General features: G+C 43.7%; 1 pseudogene; it reads left to right on the top strand.

Moving 5' to 3' along the window:
- Positions 1–23,370, top strand: part of LOC112259760 — a 110,653-nt pseudogene that overhangs the window by 9,936 nt on the left and 77,347 nt on the right.

The raw sequence follows: 23,370 nt of genomic DNA on the forward strand, positions 1-23,370 counted from the left end.
CACTCCCTTCACCCTTCTTTCCCCCCCTCCTCCTATCTTGTTCGACACTTTCGTCCCACCTATAAAAGTATGGGTCCCTCTCATTGCCCTGATCCCTCTCATTGTCCTCATTCCCTGCTAACTGAATGGCTAGCCCGCTAACTCTTAAGTTAGCCATGGGCAAATTAAAAAGCATTTGTGTCCTGCTGTGGATATGTGGGTACAGTGCCCTGGCCACCACAGAAGAAGGGTGAGTTACAGAGACTGAGATATTAATATTGAGCTTCAATTTTACTCAAGATCTGCGATCGTCTTGTTGAATTCATTGGACTTGATTGGTTGAGTAATCAAATGAGTTTGGTCAATTTGAAATGTTTGATTATAATTGTATAATAATATTCTACTGTAAAGTATGAATTACAGGTATCAGATATTGTAAGGTGTTTAGAGTATTTTACCAATCAAGTTTGACAGAATAATTGGTTTTGTTGCATTTGCCATACTTGACACACACTATTGTAAAGACAGTGTTAATGAACTCACATTTGTCGCTATCAGGGATGATGTGTGTATTTGTAATCTTCTTCTGATGGAGCTGGGTTAAACAGATGTGGCTCTGAAATGGTATCCTTTCAAGTAATTGTTCTGAATGATTGTAAAGCAACTTCATGAACAATTGTTGTTTAGCTAGCTAGCTAGTCAAATCTTTTTTTAATCCATATTAGCAGAGACATGACATCAGTCAAAGTAACTCAAAACAAGACATATGGTATCAAGACCAAAATAAAAGTAGCAGAAACGACCCACCTACGATTCCCCCCATGGCAGCATCGTGTCATTGTTGCTAGCTATCTGACCATCCAGAATCATAGCAACACATGGACTTCTTCCCCATTGAATCGTGTGCAGCGTTTTTTGTGACGTTGTCAGTTATAATTAATTAATTAAATGAAATGATACGTCATCCACTCGTACGATATAGACAAAAATCCCTGCTGCTATTTTTTTGCTGCGTTTTTGTGATGTTGTCAGCTAAACGGTCTATAATTAATTTAATTTAATTTACTTCTTAAATCTCTGCTGATATTTTGGATTCTATAGGAATTCATATTCTTCACATAGCATATGGATAGATCCCAGACAGTATATTTTATACAAACAGGAAACCACATTTAATCTACCTCTCTTTTTTTTTTTACACAGCTATGCAAGATCAGTGAGAGATGCTGGTAAGTTTGCCATATCAAAACACAATTTGGTTTTTCATCTTTTGCCTTGTTGTTAATATTAGCAGAACACTTGATTAAAATATGATGGGCAGCCCAGCTTTACCACAAGTGATTCAACTGATGATTAGGTGATTAGTTGAATCAGTTGTTTTAGTGTTAGGCTAATTGAATACAAATCATGTAACCCCACTCTGTGGGTCTACTGTACAGCGTCTGATAGATACAACCGGCAGGTGAGTTCAGTCACATGATCCAGTCATCACAATGTCCTTGGGAACATGATGGTCTTTCTCCATCTCCTCCCCTATACTGCACAACACAAAGATGCTTATCGCTACACAACCTGCTTACACACTGTCAGACGTGCCCGCGCGCACACAGACACACACAGACACACACAGACGCACACAGACACACACAGACACACACAGACACACACAGACACACAAAAACACACAAACACTTTCTCGCAGTTATGGTACAAAACAATGCAAGAGGGGGCCATAAAGTGGGGCAGCGGTCTAGGGCAGCGGTCTAAGGCACTGCATCTCAGTGCAAGAGGCGACAGTACAGTCCCTGGTTCAAATCCAGGCTCAATCACATCCTGGCTGCGATTGGGAGTCCCATAGGGTGGCGCACAATTGGCCCAGCGTCGTCTGGGTTTGGCCGGGATAGGCCATCATTGTAAGTAAGAATTAGGAGAATAGGGTCTGGGTGTTCCATAATCAACAGATTCCAAATGCATTACTGTTGATATGGCAAGAGGTAATCAACAGATTCTAAATGCATTACTGTTGATATGGCAAGAGGTAATCAACAGATTCTAAATGCATTACTGTTGATATGGCAAGAGGTAATCAACAGATTCTAAATGCATTACTGTTGATATGGCAAGAGGTAATCAACAGATTCTAAATGCATTACTGTTGATATGGCAAGAGGTAATCAACAGATTCTAAATGCATTACTGTTGATATGGCAAGAGGTAATCAACAGATTCTAAATGCATTACTGTTGATATGGCAAGAGGTAATCAACAGATTCTAAATGCATTACTGTTGATATGGCAAGAGGTAATCAACAGATTCTAAATGCATTACTGTTGATATTGATAATCAACAGATTCTAAATGCATTACAAGAGGTAATCAACAGATTCTAAATGCATTACTGTTGATATGGCAAGAGGTAATCAACAGATTCTAAATGCATTACTGTTGATATGGCAAGAGATAATCAACAGATTCTAAATGCATTACTGTTGATAAATGCATTACTGTTGATAGCAAGAGATAATCAACAGATTCTAAATGCATTACTGTTGATATGGCAAGAGATAATCAACAGATTCTAAATGCATTACTGATTGATAATCAACAGATTCTAAATGCATTACTGTTGATAGAGGTAATCAACAGATTCTAAATGCATTACTGATATGATATCAACAGATTCTAAATGCATTACTGTTGATATGGCAAGAGGTAATCAACAGATTCTAAATGCATTACTGTTGATATGGCAAGAGATAATCAACAGATTCTAAATGCATTACTGTTGATATGGTAGTCAGCTGTCTTTTGCCAACGTGTTTGCACAATGCCACCTTGGCTGTATAGCCTTGAGGAGGACAACACATGACAACACATTTGATATAATGCCATTTACCTATGATGATTTGAGCAGCCAATTGCTCCGTGATATTTGCCTTATTACATCAACAGCATGTCACGTGCAACCAGGGGGAAAAAATCCTAGACCACCTTTACTCCACACACAGAGATGCACACAAAGCTCTCCCCCGCCCTCCATTTGGCAAATCTGACCATAATTCTATCCTCCTGATTCCTGCTTACAAGCAAAAACGAAAGCAGGAAGTACCAGTGACTCACTCAATACGGAAGTGGCCAGATGACGGGGATGCTACACTACAGGACTGTTTTGCTAGCAGACTGGAATATGGTCCAGAATTCATCCAATGGCATTGAGAAATACACCACCTCAGTCATCGGCTTCATCAATAAGTGCATCGATGACGTCGGCCCACAGTGACTGCATGTACATATCCCAACCAGAAGCCATGGATTACAGGCATCATCCGCATCGAGCTAAAGGCTAGAGCTGCCGCTTTCAAGGCTTATAAGAAATCCCGCTATGATCCCGCTCAGACAAACCATCAAACAAGCAAAGCTTCAATACAGGATTAAGATTGAATCCTACTACACCGGCTCTGGCGCTTGTCGGATGTGGCAGGGCTTGAAAACTATTACGGACTACAAAGGGAAACCCAGACGTGAGCTGCCCAGTGACCCGAGCCTACCAGGCTAAATGCCTTTTATGCTCACTTCGAGGCAAATAACACTGAAGCATGCACGAGAGCACCAGCTGTTCTGGATGACTGTGTGATAACGCTCTCGGTAGCTGATGTGAAGAAAACCTTTAAACAGGTCAACATTCACAAAGCCGCTGGGCCAGACGGATTACCAGGATGTGTACTCAGAGCTTGTGCGGACCAACTGTCAAGTGTCTTCACTGACATTTTCAACCCCTCCCTGGCCGAGTCTGTAATACCTACATGCTTCAAGCAGACCACCATAGTCCCTGTGCCCAAGGAAGCGAATGTAACCTGCCTAAATTATTACAGCCCCGTGGCACTCACGTCGGTAGCCATGTAGTGCTTTGAAAGGCTGGTCATGGCTCACATTAACAGCATCCTCCCTGACACCCTAGACCCAGTCCAATTTGCATACCTCCCCAACAGATCCACAGATGACGCAATCTCAATCGCACTCCACACTGCCCTTTCCCACCTGGACAAAAGGAACACCTATGTGAGAATGCTGTTCATTGACTACAGCTCATCGTTCAATACCATAGTGCCCACGAAGCTCATCCCTAAGCTAAGGACACTGGGACTAAACTCCTCCCTCTGCAACTGGATCCTGGACTTCCTGACGGGCCGCCCCCAGGTGGTGAGAGTAGGCAACAACACGTCTGCCACGCTGATTCTTAACACTGGGGCCCCTCGGGTGTGTGCTTAGGCCCCTCCTGTATTACCTGTTCACCCACGACTGCGTGACCAAGCACAACTCCAACACCATCATTAAGTTTGCTGACGACACAACAGTGTTAGGCCTGATCACCGACAACGATGAGACGGCCTATAGGGAGGAGGTCAGAGTACTGGCAGTGTGGTGCCAGGACAACAATCTCTCCCTCAATGTGAGCAAGACTAAGGAGCTGATCGTGGACTACAGGAAAAGATGGGCCGAACAGGCTCCCATTAACATCGACGGGGCTGTAGTGGAGCGAGTCGAAAGTTTCAAGTTCCTTGGTGTCCACATCACCAACAAACTATCATGGTCCAAACATACCAAGACAGTCGTGAAGCATGTACGAAAAAAACCTTTTCCCCCTCAGGAGACAGAAAAGATTTGGCATGGGTCCCCAGGTCCTCAGAAGGTTCTACAACTGCACCATCGAGAGCATCCTGACGGGTTGCATCACCACCTGGTATGGCAACTGCTCTGCATCTGATCGTAAGGCGCTACAGAGGGTAGTGCGAACGGCCCAGTAGATCACTGGGGCAAGCTTCCTGCCATCCAGGACCTAGTCACCCAAGTTATAGACTGTTTTGTCTGCTACCGCATGCAAGTGGTACCGGAGCACCAAGTCTAGGACCAAAAGGCTCCTCAACAGCTTCTACCCCCAAGCCATAAGGCTGCTGAACAATTAAAAAAATACATTGACACCCCCCCTTTTGTACACTGCTGCTACTCGCTGTTTGTTTGTTACCCGTGTTTCCTATATAGCCTCGTTATTGTTGTTCTTATTGTGATACTTTCTATTATTGCTTTTTATTTTAGTCTACTTGGTAAAAATGTTCTTCTTCTTGAACTGCACTGTTGGTTAAGGGCTTGTAAGTCAGCATTTCAAGGTAAAGTCTGCACTTATTGTATTCGGCGCATGTGACAAAAAGTTTGATTTGATTTGATCTGACACACATTCTATACATTCAGTGCATTCAAGCATTTGTTGTTATTTAATGTTCAACGGCGTCAGAGATCTGAGTGCTTTTGAGAGTAGAACATTCAGGACCTCACTCACAATCCCTCTCTCATCCCTCTCTCTCCACCCCTCTCTCTCTACATCTCTCTCCATCCCTCTCTCTCATCCCTCTCTCTCCACCCCTCTCTCTCTCCATCTCTCTCATCCCTCTCTCTCATCCCTCTCTCCATCCCTCTCTCTCCATCCCTCTCTCTCATCCCTCTCTCTCCACCCCTCTCTCTCTACATCTCTCTCCATCCCTCTCTCTCATCCCTCTCTCTCCACCCCTCTCTCTCTCCATCTCTCTCATCCCTCTCTCTCCATCCCTCTCTCCATCCCTCTCTCTCCATCCCTCTCTCCACCCCTCTCTCTCTCCATCTCTCTCCATCCCTCTCTCTCATCCCTCTCTCTCCACCCCATCCCTCTCTTTCCATCTCTCTCCATCCCTCTCTCTCATCCTCTCATCTCTCCATCCCTCCCCCACCCCTCTCTCCATCTCTCTCCATCCCTCTCTCTCATCCCTCTCTCTCCACCCCTCTCTCTCCATCTCTCTCATCCCTCTCTCTCCATCCCTCTCTCCATCCCTCTCTCTCCATCCCTCTCTCCATCCCTCTCTCTCATCCCTCTCTCTCCATCCCTCTCTCTCCATCCCTCTCTCTCTCATCCTCTCTCTCCACCCCCTCTCTCTCCATCCATCTCTCTCCACCCCTCTCTCTCATCCCTCTCTCTCCATCCCCTCTCTCTCTCCATCTCTCTCATCCCTCTCTCTCCATCCCTCTCTCTCCATCCCTCTCTCTCCATCCCTCTCTCTCATCCCTCTCTCTCCATCCCTCTCTCTCTCATCCCTCTCTCTCTCATCCCTCTCTCTCTCATCCCTCTCTCTCCATCCCTCCTCTCCATCCCTCTCTCCATCCCTCTCTCTCTCATCCCTCTCTCTCTCATCCCTCTCTCTCCATCCCTCTCCATCCCCTCTCATCCCTCTCTCTCCACCCCTCTCTCTCTCTCCATCCCCTCTCTATTCCTCTCTCTCCATCCCTCTCTCTCCACCCCTCTCTCTCCCCCCCTATTCTCTCTCTCCATCCCTCTCTCTCATCCCTCTCTCTCTCACCCCTCTCTCTCTCTCCTCCCTCATCCCTCTCTCTCCATCCCTCTCTATCCCTCTCTCTCTCCATCCCCTCTCCATCCTCTCCATCTCTCCATCCCCTCCCCTCTATCCCTCCTCTCCATCCCTCTCTCCATCCCTCTCTCTCTCATCCCTCTCTCCATCCCCTCTCTCCACCCCTCTCTATCCCTCTCTCTCCATCCCTCTCTCTCTCCACCCCTCTCTCTCTCCATCCCTCTCTATCCCTCTCTCTCATCCCTCTCTCTCTCAATCCCTCTTTCATCCCTCTCTCTCATCCCTCTCTCTCTCATCCCTCTCTCTCTCATCCCTCTCTCTCCATCCCTCTCTCATCCCTCTCTCTCCATCCCTCTATCCCTCTCTCCATCCCTCTCTCCATCCCTCTCTCTCCATCCCTCTCTCTCCATCCCTCTCTCCATCCCTCTCTCTCCATCCATCCCTCTCTCTCCATCCCTCTCTCCATCCCTCTCTCATCCCATCTCTCTCCATCCCTCTCTCATCCCTCTCTCATCCCTCTCTCCATCCCTCTCTCATCCCTCTCGCTCATCCCTCTCTCCATCCCTCTCCATCCCTCTCTCATCCCTCTCTCTCATCCCTCTCCCATCCCTCTCTCTCCATCCCTCTCTCCATCCCCTCTCTATCCCTCTCTCTCCGTCCCTCTCTCCATCCCTCTCTCTCCATCCCTCTCTCATCCCTCTCTCTCCATCCCTCTCTCCATCCCTCTCTCTCCATCCCTCTCTCTCTGTCCCTCCTTCCACCCCTCTCTCTTCATCCCTCTCTCTCCACCCATCTCTTTCCCACAGCCATTCTGACCTCTTGTGACTTTAACCAGGAAAGTGCACCCTACTGTCAGCTCCAGCAGGACGGCAACGACAACAGTGATTGGACAAGACACCGAGGCCCCACCCCTACACCAGGAACAGGCCCCCCCGGGGACTACCCTGACGGCAGTGAGTAGCCTGTCCTCTTAGGGACATCCACCTGTGTGTATATATATATACATCACATATATGAGAGACGTTAGTAAATGTTTTTTTCACTCATGTAGGTAAATAGGTTGTGGTGGCTTTTGGGGGCCAGTCTTCTTTCTGCTTTAGACAACTCCTACCATGAGGGATCTGGAGTTTTAATAGCAGTATCGTGCACCTCGAAATTCACAGTCATATCCAACATTTAGACTATGACTCTTACATCACAGAAAAGATTGCTTCAATGGTTCTTTGTCACTCCACACCCATCTACATCATCAATCTCTCTCTCTTTCTCTCTCCTTATCTCTTTCTCACTCACTCGCTCTCTTTCTCTCTCTCTTTCTCTCTCTCTCTCTCTCTCTCTCTCTCTCTCTCTCTCTCTCACTCTTTCTCTCACTCTTTCTCACCCTCTCTCTTTCTCTCTCTCTCTCTCTCTCACTCTCTCGCTCTCCCTCACTCTCTCTCTTTTCTCTCTCTCTCTCTCTCTCTCTCTCTCACTCTCTCTCTTTCTCTCTCTCTCTCTTGCGCTCTCTCTCTCTCTCTCTCTCTCTCTCTCTCTCTCTCTCTCCTTTTCTTTCTTTATTTCTCCAGATGGGTTCTACATCTACCATGAGTGTGACAATGTGGCCAACGGGCAGAAGGCTCGTCTTCTCAGCCCGGCCCTCTCCTCCACCTCCACCCAGATTTGTGTCCAGTTCCACTACTACATGTACGGATCAGACAACCAGAACCACCTGCACGTGCTGGCCAAGAGGCCCACCTCGGAGGACAAAGTCTGGGAGAAGACTGGGATCCAGAGCCCCTCCTGGCTTGGAGCTGCTGTCACTGTGGCCAAACCAGCAGGACAGACCCTAAATGTGAGTGAGTGTGTGTGTGTTTAAATTAGATTCAGGATAGACACTGACATGTTTGAGTGCTGTATGTATCTGGTTTCAGTGAAAGAGTGATCAGTCGGGTCACAAGCATCTGTGTACGTTTTACAGTCCTCTGACATTTCTTTACAGCACTTTTCATCTCTCTTGTCCTCCACAGCAAAGTCTTTAACGAGACACTGGTAGTTGTAAAACAATCACAGCTCAGGGAATGTGAGAGAGAGAAAAACAGACAGACAAGGAGACATTGACATCAGGACCTCTCAAGTTTTTTATTTGTTGTGGCCCTTGCTTAGCTGGTTTTGTCTCTCTACCTGGCATATAATTGGACAATTATTGGTCAATGACAGTGACTTGGGTGACTACACACAGTGACTTGGGTGACTACACACAGTGACTTGGGTGACTACACACAGTGACTTGGGTGACTACACACAGTGACTTGGGTGACTACACACAGTGACTTGGGTGACTACACACAGTGACTTGGGTGACTACACACAGTGACTTGGGTGACTACACATTCTCCATATTTTATGTGTTTATCTCTGTCTACAGATTGTGTTTGAGGCACAGCGTGGATTGTCTGCTTCATGTGACTCAGCCCTGGATAACATTGTCATTAGTGAGGGAGCTTGTCCAGGTATGTAGCTCTTTACTCTCATTCTCATTACCCCCCCCCCCTACTCTCTTTCCCTTTCCAGTTTGACTATATCATACACCTGTACTGATCAATTTCATGTATTTCCACAGCCTGTCTGACTGGTTGTGACTTCGACACCACTGATGATCTGTGCAGCTGGGAGGCACGTAAACCATCACATCCTGACTTGTTTGGTTGGGAGCAGTGGATTGGTCAAACTGACACAGACGGATCTGGTCCTGACGATGACTTCTCCAAACCAGGCTGTAGGTCTTCCTTTGAACACTGTGCTGTCTAAATCTTCTTTTATTTACTGGGAGAAAATACATGGTGACACCCAACAGCTCATGTTAAAGGTCACTCGTGTACTTTCTCATATTGTCTTGTTTTCATGTGGTCTCTTCTCTCCGCAGTGGGCCAATATCTGCTGATGGACTCGTTGTTTCGTGTCGCTGGAGAGAAAGTAGAGCTGTGGAGCCCACCCACCACCTCCTCCTCTGGCTGTCTGGACCTTACCTTCTATTACTACATGTACGGCACTGCCACCACCATGAAGCTCAATGTCCACGCAGTGACCAGCGGTAAGATAACTGATGTCTTGCAGCTCCACTTACCTATAAGACAGATGTGACTGGTGGTAAGATAACTGATGTCTTGCAGCTCCACTTACCTATAAGATAGATGTGACTGGTGGTAAGATAACTGATGTCTTGCAGCTCCACTTACCTATAAGATAGATGTGACTGGTGGTAAGATAACTGATGTCTTGCAGCTCCACTTACCTATAAGACAGATGTGACTGGTGGTAAGATAACTGATGTCTTGCAGCTCCACTTACCTATAAGACAGATGTGACTGGTGGTAAGATAACTGATGTCTTGCAGCTCCACTTACCTATAAGACAGATGTGACTGGTGGTAAGATAACTGATGTCTTGCAGCTCCACTTACCTATAAGATAGATGTGACTGGTGGTAAGATAACTGATGTCTTGCAGCTCCACTTACCTATAAGATAGATGTGACTGGTGGTAAGATAACTGATGTCTTGCAGCTCCACTTACCTATAAGATAGATGTGACTGGTGGTAAGAGAACTGATGTCTTGCAGCTCCACTTACCTATAAGATAGATGTGACTGGTGGTAAGATAACTGATGTCTTGCAGCTTCACTTACCTTTGATTACCCACTCTCTGCCTCTACTCTCTCTGTATCTCGCTCTCCCCCTCCAGGAGGAAGCCTCGGTTCCCCTATCTTCTCCTTGACAGGGAACCAGGGCCAGGGTTGGAAGCCTGCAGAGATACGCTACCTTGGCTCAGATAACATGCAGGTAAACAGGCTGAAAAGTGATTTGTTACGAATTTGATATAAAAAAAACAATTAAATAGCCTTGTGCTCTTATATTATATTATATTATATTATATTCAACCCTTCTTTATCGAAGCACAAATGTGTATTTATCTGGTAAACCTGTTTTCCTGTTGTTTGAATGTTGATTTGACGGAGGGTGTTTGAGTTTCAGTTTGTGATCGTTGGCTTCTACGGTGAGACCCCTGAGACAGACATCGCTATAGACGCTGTATGCATCACAGAATGCACAGGTAATGAATAATCTATGACCTGAGATGATCAATATCTTGTGTAAATATAGACAACCATGTCTTCTGATCTTTGAAAACTGCTAGCCTCTGGAGTTTATTTGGTCTTCTGAAAGTATTTTTTTGTGTCTCAAATGTTTTCATTGGTTATTTCAGCTCCTCCACCAACTACACCAAAACCTCCAACACCGGGACCAACTACATCAGCACCAGGAACAACTACTCCCAAACCCTCAACTCCCAAGCCTTCTACACCAAAACCACCAACCACAAAACCACCAGGTGAGATTAACAGCCAATCACCTCTATCATTCTCATGGTCAGAATCAGAAACCGTCACAAATGAGCTCTGTTGTTAACCTTTGATTCCCTTCCACCCCAACCCATACACCCCCTTACCCCCCAACCCATACACCCCCTTACCCCCAACCCATACACCCCCTTACCCCCAACCCATACACCCCCTTACCCCCTCCTCCTCCTTTCCCTCTCTCCCCCAATAGTGACGTGCCCTCCCAATGCTGAGTATATAGAGTGTGGCCCTGCCTGCATCCCCAGCTGTAAGGAACCCTCCACCAACTGCACTGGCTCCTGTATCAGCGCGTGTTTCTGTAAGCCAGGCTTTGTGTTCAAAGGCAGACGCTGTGTCCCCATAGAAACATGTGGCTGTCTGGAGGGAGGTGACTACTATGAGGTACGAGACCATCTGGGATTGTTAGTCTGTGGTTAAGAATGTACTGTGTGATTGAATATGACACAATATAATGTGATGTACAATATTGTGAATGATTTACAATACGGCATACCAATCGATATATGATACACGATATATACGATGTGATACACAATATGATACAATATTATACAATACAGTACTTTTACTGTCCAGAATGTCCACTTACATGGATATTGATAGTGCTCCTCTCAGCACATCACAAATATACTTTCAAAATGACCAGCAACACAAGGAACACACGCATACGTTTACAGAATGCACAAATAAATTACAATATATATTGTAAAAAAAAACATGTTAATAATTCCTCTCTACCTGTCTCTGTCCTTTTAGCCAGGAGAGATCATCTTTGGTGACGGCTGCTCCAAGCTGTGTCGTTGTGCTGGAAACTACATCTTGGACTGTGTGGACAACTCCTGCTCTCCCACAGAGGAGTGTCGCAACGGAGCCTGCTATCCTAAAGGTACTGTTAGCTGAGTTATAATACATTGTTAGGCAAAGTTATCATAACTTGTATTAGCTCAGTTATCACAACTTGTATTAGTTCAGTTATCATAACTTGTAATAGCTAAGTTATAAGAACTTGAATTAGCTGAGTTTTTATTTTACCTTTATTTAACTTGGCAAGTCAGTTAAAACTTCTTCAGGATTGGTGGGTTGAGCTAACGTAGGCTAATTCGATTAGCATGAGGTTGTAAGTAACAAGAACATTTCCCAGGACATAGACATATCTGACATTGGCAGAAAGCTTAAATTATTGTTAATCTAACTGCACTGACCAATTTACAGTAGCTATTACAGTGAAAGAATACCATGCTATTGTTTGAGTAGAGTGCACAGTTTTGAACATGAAAAGTTCATCAACAAATTAGGCACATTTGGGCAGTCTTGATACAACATTTTGAACAGAAATGCAATGATTCATTGGATCGGTCTGGAACTTTGCACATACACTGCTGCCACCTAGTGGCCAAAATCTAAAATGAAGCTGGGCTGGAATAATACATTATGGCTTTTCTCTTGCATTTCAAACATGATGGTACAAAAAATACAAAAAAGCGGTGGGTTTTTCTTTGTATTATCTTTTACCTGATCTAATGTGTTATATCCTTCTACAATCCTTTCACATTTCCACACACTTCAAAGTGTTTCCTTTCAAATGGTACCAAGAATATGCATATCCTTGTCCTTGTATCAGTGCCTGAGCTACAGGCAGTTAGATGTGGCTATGTCATTTTAGGCGAAAATTGAAAATAAGTGTCCAACACTTAAGAGGTTTTTAAGAACAATTTCTTATTTGCAATGACGGTTAACTGCCTTGTTCACGGACAGAACGACAGACTTTTACCTTGTCAGCTCGCGGATTAAATTGAGCAACCTTTCAGTTACTGGCCCAACGATCTAACCACTAGGCTACCTGCCGCCAAGTTAGTTATCAGCTCAGTTATCTTGTATTAGCTCAGTTATCTCAGTTATCAGTTATAACTTGTATTAGCTCAGTTATCATCACTTATATAAAGATGAAAGTCTTATCAAATCTATTATATTGGTAAGGAGTTCCATCGTGAAACCCACAGGAACATCCAACCTACAGTAAAATGGATCGTTCCTAGAGTTTGATTCCTAGCTATGCAAACAGACAGCCTTATATACAGTATACATGTATTATGTTCAGCTTGGAAAACACTATTTACATTTTGTCAGGCATCATTTGGTGAAAATAATAACCCAACTATGTGAACAATGAGTCAGTATTATTTCCACCAGCCAATTACTAATCTCACTCCCAACTTTATAATCACTATTCCCCCCAGACACCTCTACCTGTATCGCGTCTGGTGACCCTCACTACACCACCTTCGACAAGAAGAAGTACAACTTCATGGGGAACTGCAGCTACCTGATGTCAGAGCCCTGTAACCACACGTCAGTGCCTCACTACGAGGTGCATGCTGACAACGAGAACCGCTTCAACAAACCAACCATCTCCTACCTGAAGGCTGTGCATGTGTACGTGCATGGGGTGAAGATCTCCATCTTGAAGGGAGGCACCGTGCAGGTGAGAGAGAGAGGGATTGATGGAGGGATAGGGTTGGGGTAGAGAGAAAAAGAGATGAGGAAGACGTTTGAAAATGTTTAATAACGTAACAATAGAAAGAAATACTGATAAAATGCAGAGCCCTGCATGTACAAATTCAATATAAAGTAACATACACTGTCAAGAACAGTTTGTCATTGTATTCAATAAATATTTTTTTGCCACCGAAGGGAAATTCCCGAGCAGCATTAAATGCATCAAATTCATACAAAACACAGAACAGCTTATAAAGAGGAAGCTAAAAAACATAAAAAATGAAGTGCCCCTCACTAACACGTCTGTGTCCTCTTCTCCTCCTAGTTGGATGGTATCAATGTGAACATCCCACTGACCCCAGCTACAGGCGTGTCTGTTTTGAAGTCTGGTAAACACTACACTGTAGCCATGGACTTTGGTGTGACCGTACGATATGACGGAAACCACTATATGGACATCAAGGTCATCAAGGAGTGAGTCAAAACTGCTTCATACACACTCTGAAGACAACACACACACACACACACATACAGAGAGAGAGACCAAACATGGGGTCTATGCCGCTTGGTTTCTCTCCTACAGTTTTGGTGACCCCGACATGATATACCATTAAAATAACCATATAAACACAACGTAAAATAAAAACCAAGTAGAAAATTCTCACATTGTAATATTTGTATTTTATAATGTTGTCATTAATTAATATTGTAGAAAAAATGCTTGACTCATCGGTCTATTTGCTCCTCTGTATTTAGCTATAAGGACAAGCTGTGTGGACTGTGTGGAGACTACAACGGAAACTCCAACGATGACTTCAGGAAACCCGACGGTTCTCTGACCACCAACCCCAATGACTTTGGACACAGCTGGGTCACAGATCCCAAGTGAGTCATACCAGCAGTTACAGACACACACACACACACACACACACACACACACACACACACACACACACACACACACACACACACACACACACACACACACACACACACACATGACTGATTCACCCGGTCTCTGACTCCAGTTGTAACAAGAAGCCCAACACCACCATCCCAGGCTGTACTGATGATGAACTGGACAGGTATGAGAGCTCTGGCTACTGCGGCATGCTACTGGACAAGAACGGACCATTCGCTGTCTGTCACCCCAAGGTCAACCCCAATGTGAGTAACTACCGTAATGTGTTGTATATAGTGTCTTACCTAATGTGAGATATTACTGTAATGTACGGTATATAGGGTCATATCATATTTTGTCTTTAAGATTCAACACAAGTTTGTTTAATGTGTAAAATCTCACACCCAAGAAAAACATTTTGTAAATATATAGACATATTTAGTGCAGAAATGTTTAAACACTCTTAATTATATTCAATTCAAACAACTTTGTCACTTAAGTAACCAAACCTCCAAGCTTTGGTGCAAGTCGAAGACACGCATATGTTTATGTGTGTCTATTTCAGAGTTTCTTCAAGGACTGTCTGTTTGACCTGTGCGAGCTGGATGGTGCTCAACCCATCCTGTGTGAGTCCATCGAGTCGTACGTCAACGACTGTCAGGACCGAGGAGTCACCATCGGAACCTGGAGGAACAGCACCTTCTGCCGTGAGTACAGATCAGTGTTGGGGTCAATTCCAGTCATTTCAGAAAGTAAACCAAATTCTCATTCCAAGTTTTCCCTCACTGAAAAGCATTAAAGAGAATTGGAATTGGTATTTTAAAGTACTTCCTGAATTGACTGGAATTGAAATGGACCCCAACCCTGCTACAGATACATGTTATACATAATAATAACAAGGAAGAGACGGATATTGATGATGAAGATGGAAATTGCAGTGATTAATATAATAATAATGATTCATTCACTCACCAAAGACCCTGCTGTTATTAGCACATCAAAGACCAAACAATACACTCTAACAGTACTGTTCCGTATAATCAACAACGTCATTATTAAGAGACAGTCATGTTTTAAAGTAGACCTATCTCCTAATGTCTCCTCTTCCCTCCTTCTCTCCAGCTCTGACATGCCCCCCCAACAGTCAGTACGTGCCCTGTGCCGCCCCTTGCCAGCCCAGCTGTGCCTCCAGACCCTCCACAGGGTGTGATGCTCCCTGTTCAGAGGGCTGTGTGTGTGACCCTGGTTACGTCCTCAGCGCTGGGAAGTGTGTCAAAGAGAACTCCTGTGGCTGCAAAGGCACCAACGGACAGTACTATGAGGTGAGTGTGTTGTGTGTCGGGTGATGGACTTTGTGTGTGTGACGTGTATGTAACCAACCTGCAACCAACCACTGATGAACTATTGTCTCTCCCTCCATCTCTCCTCCTTCCCTCCCTCCCTCCAGCCTGGTGAGGAGTGGTACCTGGAGGACTGTAAGCTGAAATGTTATTGTAACGCTCCCTTCGTCACCTGCAATCCCTCTGATTGCCCTCCAATGCACGAGTGTAAGGTCCAGGGAGGAGAGATGGACTGCTATCCTACAAGTAAGTCCCCTGACATAAACAGTCCGTACAAACACCCACACACACTCAAAATGGTGTTTTGACGTCTGACGTCTTGGATGGTAGGGTAGGTGACCAGGCTGTGACCATATGAGTTGACCAGACAGCACAAACAGATCTGAGACTTGGCTATAATGTCTTTCTCTCTTATGTCTCATGCTGTCTCCCTCTATCCCTCAGCCCCAACTACAGTCAAACCAACTACTCCCATACCAACTACACCTAAACCAACTACTCCCAAACCTACTACCACAAAACCACCAGGTGAAATTAACAGACAATCACCTGTTCTCATTTTTACGATCAGAATCAGAAACCGCTTTATGTATTTGCGCAAATCAATTAATTGGTAAACCAATAATTCCTGATATTAACCCCTTGTCTCCCTTCTGCCTCACCCTCTTACCCTCTCTTCTTTGCCTCCCCCATCCTCCTCTCTCTCTCTCCCCCAATAGTGACGTGCCCTCCCAATGCTGAGTATATAGAGTGTGGCCCTGCCTGCATCCCCAGCTGTAAGGAACCCTCCACCAACTGCACTGGCTCCTGTATCAGCGCGTGTTTCTGTAAGCCAGGCTTTGTGTTCAAAGGCAGACGCTGTGTCCCCATAGAAACATGTGGATGTCTGCAGGAGGTGACTACTATGAGGTACGAGACCATCTGGGATTGTTAGTCTGTGGTTAAGAATGTACTGTGTGATTGAATATGACACAATATAATGTGATGTACAATATTGTGAATGATTTACAATACGGCATACCAATCGATATATGATACGATATATACGATGTGATACACAATATGATACAATATTATACAATACAGTACTTTTACTGTCCAGAATGTCCACTTACATGGATATTGATAGTGCTCCTCTCAGCACATCACAAATATACTTTCAAAATGACCAGCAACACAAGGAACACACGCATACATTTACAGAATGCACAAATAAATTACAATATATATTGTAAAAAAAAACATGTTAATAATTCCTCTCTACCTGTCTCTGTCCTTTTAGCCAGGAGAGATCATCTTTGGTGACGGCTGCTCCAAGCTGTGTCGTTGTGCTGGAAACTACATCTTGGACTGTGTGGACAACTCCTGCTCTCCCACAGAGGAGTGTCGCAACGGAGCCTGCTATCCTAAAGGTACTGTTAGCTGAGTTATAATACATTGTTAGGCAAAGTTATCATAACTTGTATTAGCTCAGTTATCACAACTTGTATTAGTTCAGTTATCATAACTTGTAATAGCTAAGTTATAAGAACTTGAATTAGCTGAGTTTTTATTTTACCTTTATTTAACTTGGCAAGTCAGTTAAAACTTCTTCAGGATTGGTGGGTTGAGCTAACGTAGGCTAATTCGATTAGCATGAGGTTGTAAGTAACAAGAACATTTCCCAGGACATAGACATATCTGACATTGGCAGAAAGCTTAAATTCTTGTTAATCTAACTGCACTGACCAATTTACAGTAGCTATTACAGTGAAAGAATACCATGCTATTGTTTGAGTAGAGTGCACAGTTTTGAACATGAAAAGTTCATCAACAAATTAGGCACATTTGGGCAGTCTTGATACAACATTTTGAACAGAAATGCAATGATTCATTGGATCGGTCTGGAACTTTGCACATACACTGCTGCCACCTAGTGGCCAAAATCTAAAATGAAGCTGGGCTGGAATAATACATTATGGCTTTTCTCTTGCATTTCAAACATGATGGTACAAAAAAATACAAAAAAGCGGTGGGTTTTTCTTTGTATTATCTTTTACCTGATCTAATGTGTTATATCCTTCTACAATCCTTTCACATTTCCACACACTTCAAAGTGTTTCCTTTCAAATGGTACCAAGAATATGCATATCCTTGTATCAGTGCCTGAGCTACAGGCAGTTAGATGTGGCTATGTCATTTTAGGCGAAAATTGAAAAAAAGTGTCCAACACTTAAGAGGTTTTTAAGAACAATTTCTTATTTGCAATGACGGCGGGTTAACTGCCTTGTTCACGGACAGAACGACAGACTTTTACCTTGTCAGCTCGCAGATTAAATTGAGCAACCTTTCAGTTACTGGCCCAACGATCTAACCACTAGGCTACCTGCCGCCAAAGTTATCATAACTTGTATTAGCTCAGTTATCATAACTTGTATTAGCTCAGTTATCATAACTTGTATTAGCTCAGTTATCATAACTTGTATTAGCTCAGTTATCATCACTTATATAAAGATGAAAGTCTTATCAAATCTATTATATTGGTAAGGAGTTCCATCGTGAAACCCACAGGAACATCCAACCTACAGTAAAATGGATCGTTCCTAGAGTTTGATTCCTAGCTATGCAAACAGACAGCCTTATATACAGTATACATGTATTATGTTCAGCTTGGAAAACACTATTTACATTTTGTCAGGCATCATTTGGTGAAAATAATAACCCAACTATGTGAACAATGAGTCAGTATTATTTCCACCAGCCAATTACTAATCTCACTCCCAACTTTATAATCACTATTCCCCCCAGACACCTCTACCTGTATCGCGTCTGGTGACCCTCACTACACCACCTTCGACAAGAAGAAGTACAACTTCATGGGGAACTGCAGCTACCTGATGTCAGAGCCCTGTAACCACACGTCAGTGCCTCACTACGAGGTGCATGCTGACAACGAGAACCGCTTCAACAAACCAACCATCTCCTACCTGAAGGCTGTGCATGTGTACGTGCGTGGGGTGAAGATCTCCATCTTGAAGGGAGGCACCGTGCAGGTGAGAGAGAGAGGGATTGATGGAGGGATAGGGTTGGGGTAGAGAGAAAAAGAGATGAGGAAGACGTTTGAAAATGTTTAAATACGAAACAATAGAAAGAAATACTGATAAAATGCAGAGCCCTGCATGTACAAATTCAATATAAAGTAACATACACTGTCAAGAACAGTTTGTCATTGTATTCAATAAATATTTTTTTGCCACCGAAGGGAAATTCCAGAGCAGCATTAAATGCATCAAATTCATACAAAACACAGAACAGCTTATAAAGAGCAAGCTAAAAAACATAAAAAATGAAGTGCCCCTCACTAACACGTCTGTGTCCTCTTCTCCTCCTAGTTGGATGGTATCAATGTGAACATCCCACTGACCCCAGCTACAGGCGTGTCTGTTTTGAAGTCTGGTAAACACTACACTGTAGCCATGGACTTTGGTGTGACCGTACGATATGACGGAAACCACTATATGGACATCAAGGTCATCAAGGAGTGAGTCAAAACTGCTTCATACACACACTGAAGAGAACACACACACACACACATACAGAGAGAGAGAGACCAAAAATGGGGTCTATGCAGCTTGGTTTCTCTCCTACAGTTTTGGTGACCCCGACATGATATACCATTAAAATAACCATATAAACACAACGTACAATAAAAACCAAGTAGAAAGTTCTCACATTGTAATATTTTTATTTTATAATTTTGTCATTAATATTCTTGAAAAAATGCTTGACTCATCGGTCTATTTGCTCCTCTGTATTTAGCTATAAGGACAAGCTGTGTGGACTGTGTGGAGACTACAACGGAAACTCCAACGATGACTTCAGGAAACCCGACGGTTCTCTGACCACCAACCCCAATGACTTTGGACACAGCTGGGTCACAGATCCCAAGTGAGTCATGCCACCAGTTACACACACACACACACACACACACACACACACACACACACACACACACACACACACACACACACACACACACACACACACACACACATGACTGATTCACCCTGTCTCTGACTCCAGTTGTAACAAGAAGCCCAACACCACCATCCCAGGCTGTACTGATGATGAACTGGACAGGTATGAGAGCTCTGGCTACTGCGGCATGCTACTGGACAAGAACGGACCGTTCGCTGTCTGTCACCCCAAGGTCAACCCCAATGTGAGTAACTACCGTAATGTGTTGTGTATAGTGTCTTACCTAATGTGAGATATTACTGTAATGTACGGTATATAGGGTCATATCATATTTTGTCTTTAAGATTCAACAAAAGTTTGTTTAATGTGTAAAATCTCACACCCAAGAAAAACATTTTGTAAATATATAGACATATTTAGTGCATAAATGTTTAAACACTCTTAATTATATTCAATTCAAACAACTTTGTCACTTAAGTAACCAAACCTCCAAGCTTTGGTGCAAGTCGAAGACACGCATATGTTTATGTGTGTCTATTTCAGAGTTTCTTCAAGGACTGTCTGTTTGACCTGTGCGAGCTGGATGGTGCTCAACCCATCCTGTGTGAGTCCATCGAGTCGTACGTCAACGACTGTCAGGACCGAGGAGTCACCATCGGAACCTGGAGGAACAGCACCTTCTGCCGTGAGTACAGATCAGTGTTGGGGTCAATTCCATTTCATTCCAGTCATTTCAGAAAGTAAACCAAATTCTCATTCCAAGTTTTCCCTCACTGAAAAGCATTAAAGAGAATTGGAATTGGTATTTTAAAGTACTTCCTGAATTGACTGGAATTGAAATGGACCCCAACCCTGCTACAGATACATGTTATACATAATAATAACAAGGAAGAGACGGATATTGATGATGAAGATGGAAATTGCAGTGATTAATATAATAATAATGATTCATTCACTCACCAAAGACCCTGCTGTTATTAGCACATCAAAGACCAAACAATACACTCTAACAGTACTGTTCCGTATAATCAACAACGTCATTATTAAGAGACAGTCATGTTTTAAAGTAGACCTATCTCCTAATGTCTCCTCTTCCCTCCTTCTCTCCAGCTCTGACATGCCCCCCCAACAGTCAGTACGTGCCCTGTGCCGCCCCTTGCCAGCCCAGCTGTGCCTCCAGACCCTCCACAGGGTGTGATGCTCCCTGTTCAGAGGGCTGTGTGTGTGACCCTGGTTACGTCCTCAGCGCTGGGAAGTGTGTCAAAGAGAACTCCTGTGGCTGCAAAGGCACCAACGGACAGTACTATGAGGTGAGTGTGTTGTGTGTCGGGTGATGGACTTTGTGTGTGTGACGTGTATGTAACCAACCTGCAACCAACCACTGATGAACTATTGTCTCTCCCTCCATCTCTCCTCCTTCCCTCCCTCCCTCCAGCCTGGTGAGGAGTGGTACCTGGAGGACTGTAAGCTGAAATGTTATTGTAACGCTCCCTTCGTCACCTGCAATCCCTCTGATTGCCCTCCAATGCACGAGTGTAAGGTCCAGGGAGGAGAGATGGACTGCTATCCTACAAGTAAGTCCCCTGACATAAACAGTCCGTACAAACACCCACACACACTCAAAATGGTGTTTTGACGTCTGACGTCTTGGATGGTAGGGTAGGTGACCAGGCTGTGACCATATGAGTTGACCAGACAGCACAAACAGATCTGAGACTTGGCTATAATGTCTTTCTCTCTTATGTCTCATGCTGTCTCCCTCTATCCCTCAGCCCCAACTACAGTCAAACCAACTACTCCCATACCAACTACACCTAAACCAACTACTCCCAAACCTACTACCACAAAACCACCAGGTGAAATTAACAGACAATCACCTGTTCTCATTTTTACGATCAGAATCAGAAACCGCTTTATGTATTTGCGCAAATCAATTAATTGGTAAACCAATAATTCCTGATATTAACCCCTTGTCTCCCTTCTGCCTCACCCTCTTACCCTCTCTTCTTTGCCTCCCCCATCCTCCTCTCTCTCTCTCCCCCAATAGTGACGTGCCCTCCCAATGCTGAGTATATAGAGTGTGGCCCTGCCTGCATCCCCAGCTGTAAGGAACCCTCCACCAACTGCACTGGCTCCTGTATCAGCGCGTGTTTCTGTAAGCCAGGCTTTGTGTTCAAAGGCAGACGCTGTGTCCCCATAGAAACATGTGGCTGTCTGGAGGGAGGTGACTACTATGAGGTACGAGACCATCTGGGATTGTTAGTCTGTGGTTAAGAATGTACTGTGTGATTGAATATGACACAATATAATGTGATGTACAATATTGTGAATGATTTACAATACGGCATACCAATCGATATATGATACACGATATATACGATGTGATACACAATATTATACAATACAGTACTTTTACTGTCCAGAATGTCCACTTACATGGATATTGATAGTGCTCCTCTCAGCACATCACAAATATACTTTCAAAATGACCAGCAACACAAGGAACACACGCATACGTTTACAGAATGCACAAATAAATTACAATATATATTGTAAAAAAAAACATGTTAATAATTCCTCTCTACCTGTCTCTGTCCTTTTAGCCAGGAGAGATCATCTTTGGTGACGGCTGCTCCAAGCTGTGTCGTTGTGCTGGAAACTACATCTTGGACTGTGTGGACAACTCCTGCTCTCCCACAGAGGAGTGTCGCAACGGAGCCTGCTATCCTAAAGGTACTGTTAGCTGAGTTATAATACATTGTTAGGCAAAGTTATCATAACTTGTATTAGCTCAGTTATCACAACTTGTATTAGTTCAGTTATCATAACTTGTAATAGCTAAGTTATAAGAACTTGAATTAGCTGAGTTTTTATTTTACCTTTATTTAACTTGGCAAGTCAGTTAAAACTTCTTCAGGATTGGTGGGTTGAGCTAACGTAGGCTAATTCGATTAGCATGAGGTTGTAAGTAACAAGAACATTTCCCAGGACATAGACATATCTGACATTGGCAGAAAGCTTAAATTCTTGTTAATCTAACTGCACTGACCAATTTACAGTAGCTATTACAGTGAAAGAATACCATGCTATTGTTTGAGTAGAGTGCACAGTTTTGAACATGAAAAGTTCATCAACAAATTAGGCACATTTGGGCAGTCTTGATACAACATTTTGAACAGAAATGCAATGATTCATTGGATCGGTCTGGAACTTTGCACATACACTGCTGCCACCTAGTGGCCAAAATCTAAAATGAAGCTGGGCTGGAATAATACATTATGGCTTTTCTCTTGCATTTCAAACATGATGGTACAAAAAAATACAAAAAAGCGGTGGGTTTTTCTTTGTATTATCTTTTACCTGATCTAATGTGTTATATCCTTCTACAATCCTTTCACATTTCCACACACTTCAAAGTGTTTCCTTTCAAATGGTACCAAGAATATGCATATCCTTGTATCAGTGCCTGAGCTACAGGCAGTTAGATGTGGCTATGTCATTTTAGGCGAAAATTGAAAAAAAGTGTCCAACACTTAAGAGGTTTTTAAGAACAATTTCTTATTTGCAATGACGGCGGGTTAACTGCCTTGTTCACGGACAGAACGACAGACTTTTACCTTGTCAGCTCGCGGATTAAATTGAGCAACCTTTCAGTTACTGGCCCAACGATCTAACCACTAGGCTACCCTGCCGCCAAAGTTATCATAACTTGTATTAGCTCAGTTATCATAACTTGTATTAGCTCAGTTATCATAACTTATATTAGCTCAGTTATCATCTTATATAAAGTCTTATCAAATCTATTATATTGGGAAGGAGTTCCATCGTGAAACCCACGGGAACATCCAACCTACAGTAAAGTGGATCGTTCCTAGAGTTTGATTCTTAGCTATGCAAACAGACAGCC

This window comes from Oncorhynchus tshawytscha, linkage group LG10, assembly GCF_018296145.1.
Source record: "Oncorhynchus tshawytscha isolate Ot180627B linkage group LG10, Otsh_v2.0, whole genome shotgun sequence".
Classification (NCBI taxonomy): domain Eukaryota; kingdom Metazoa; phylum Chordata; class Actinopteri; order Salmoniformes; family Salmonidae; genus Oncorhynchus; species Oncorhynchus tshawytscha.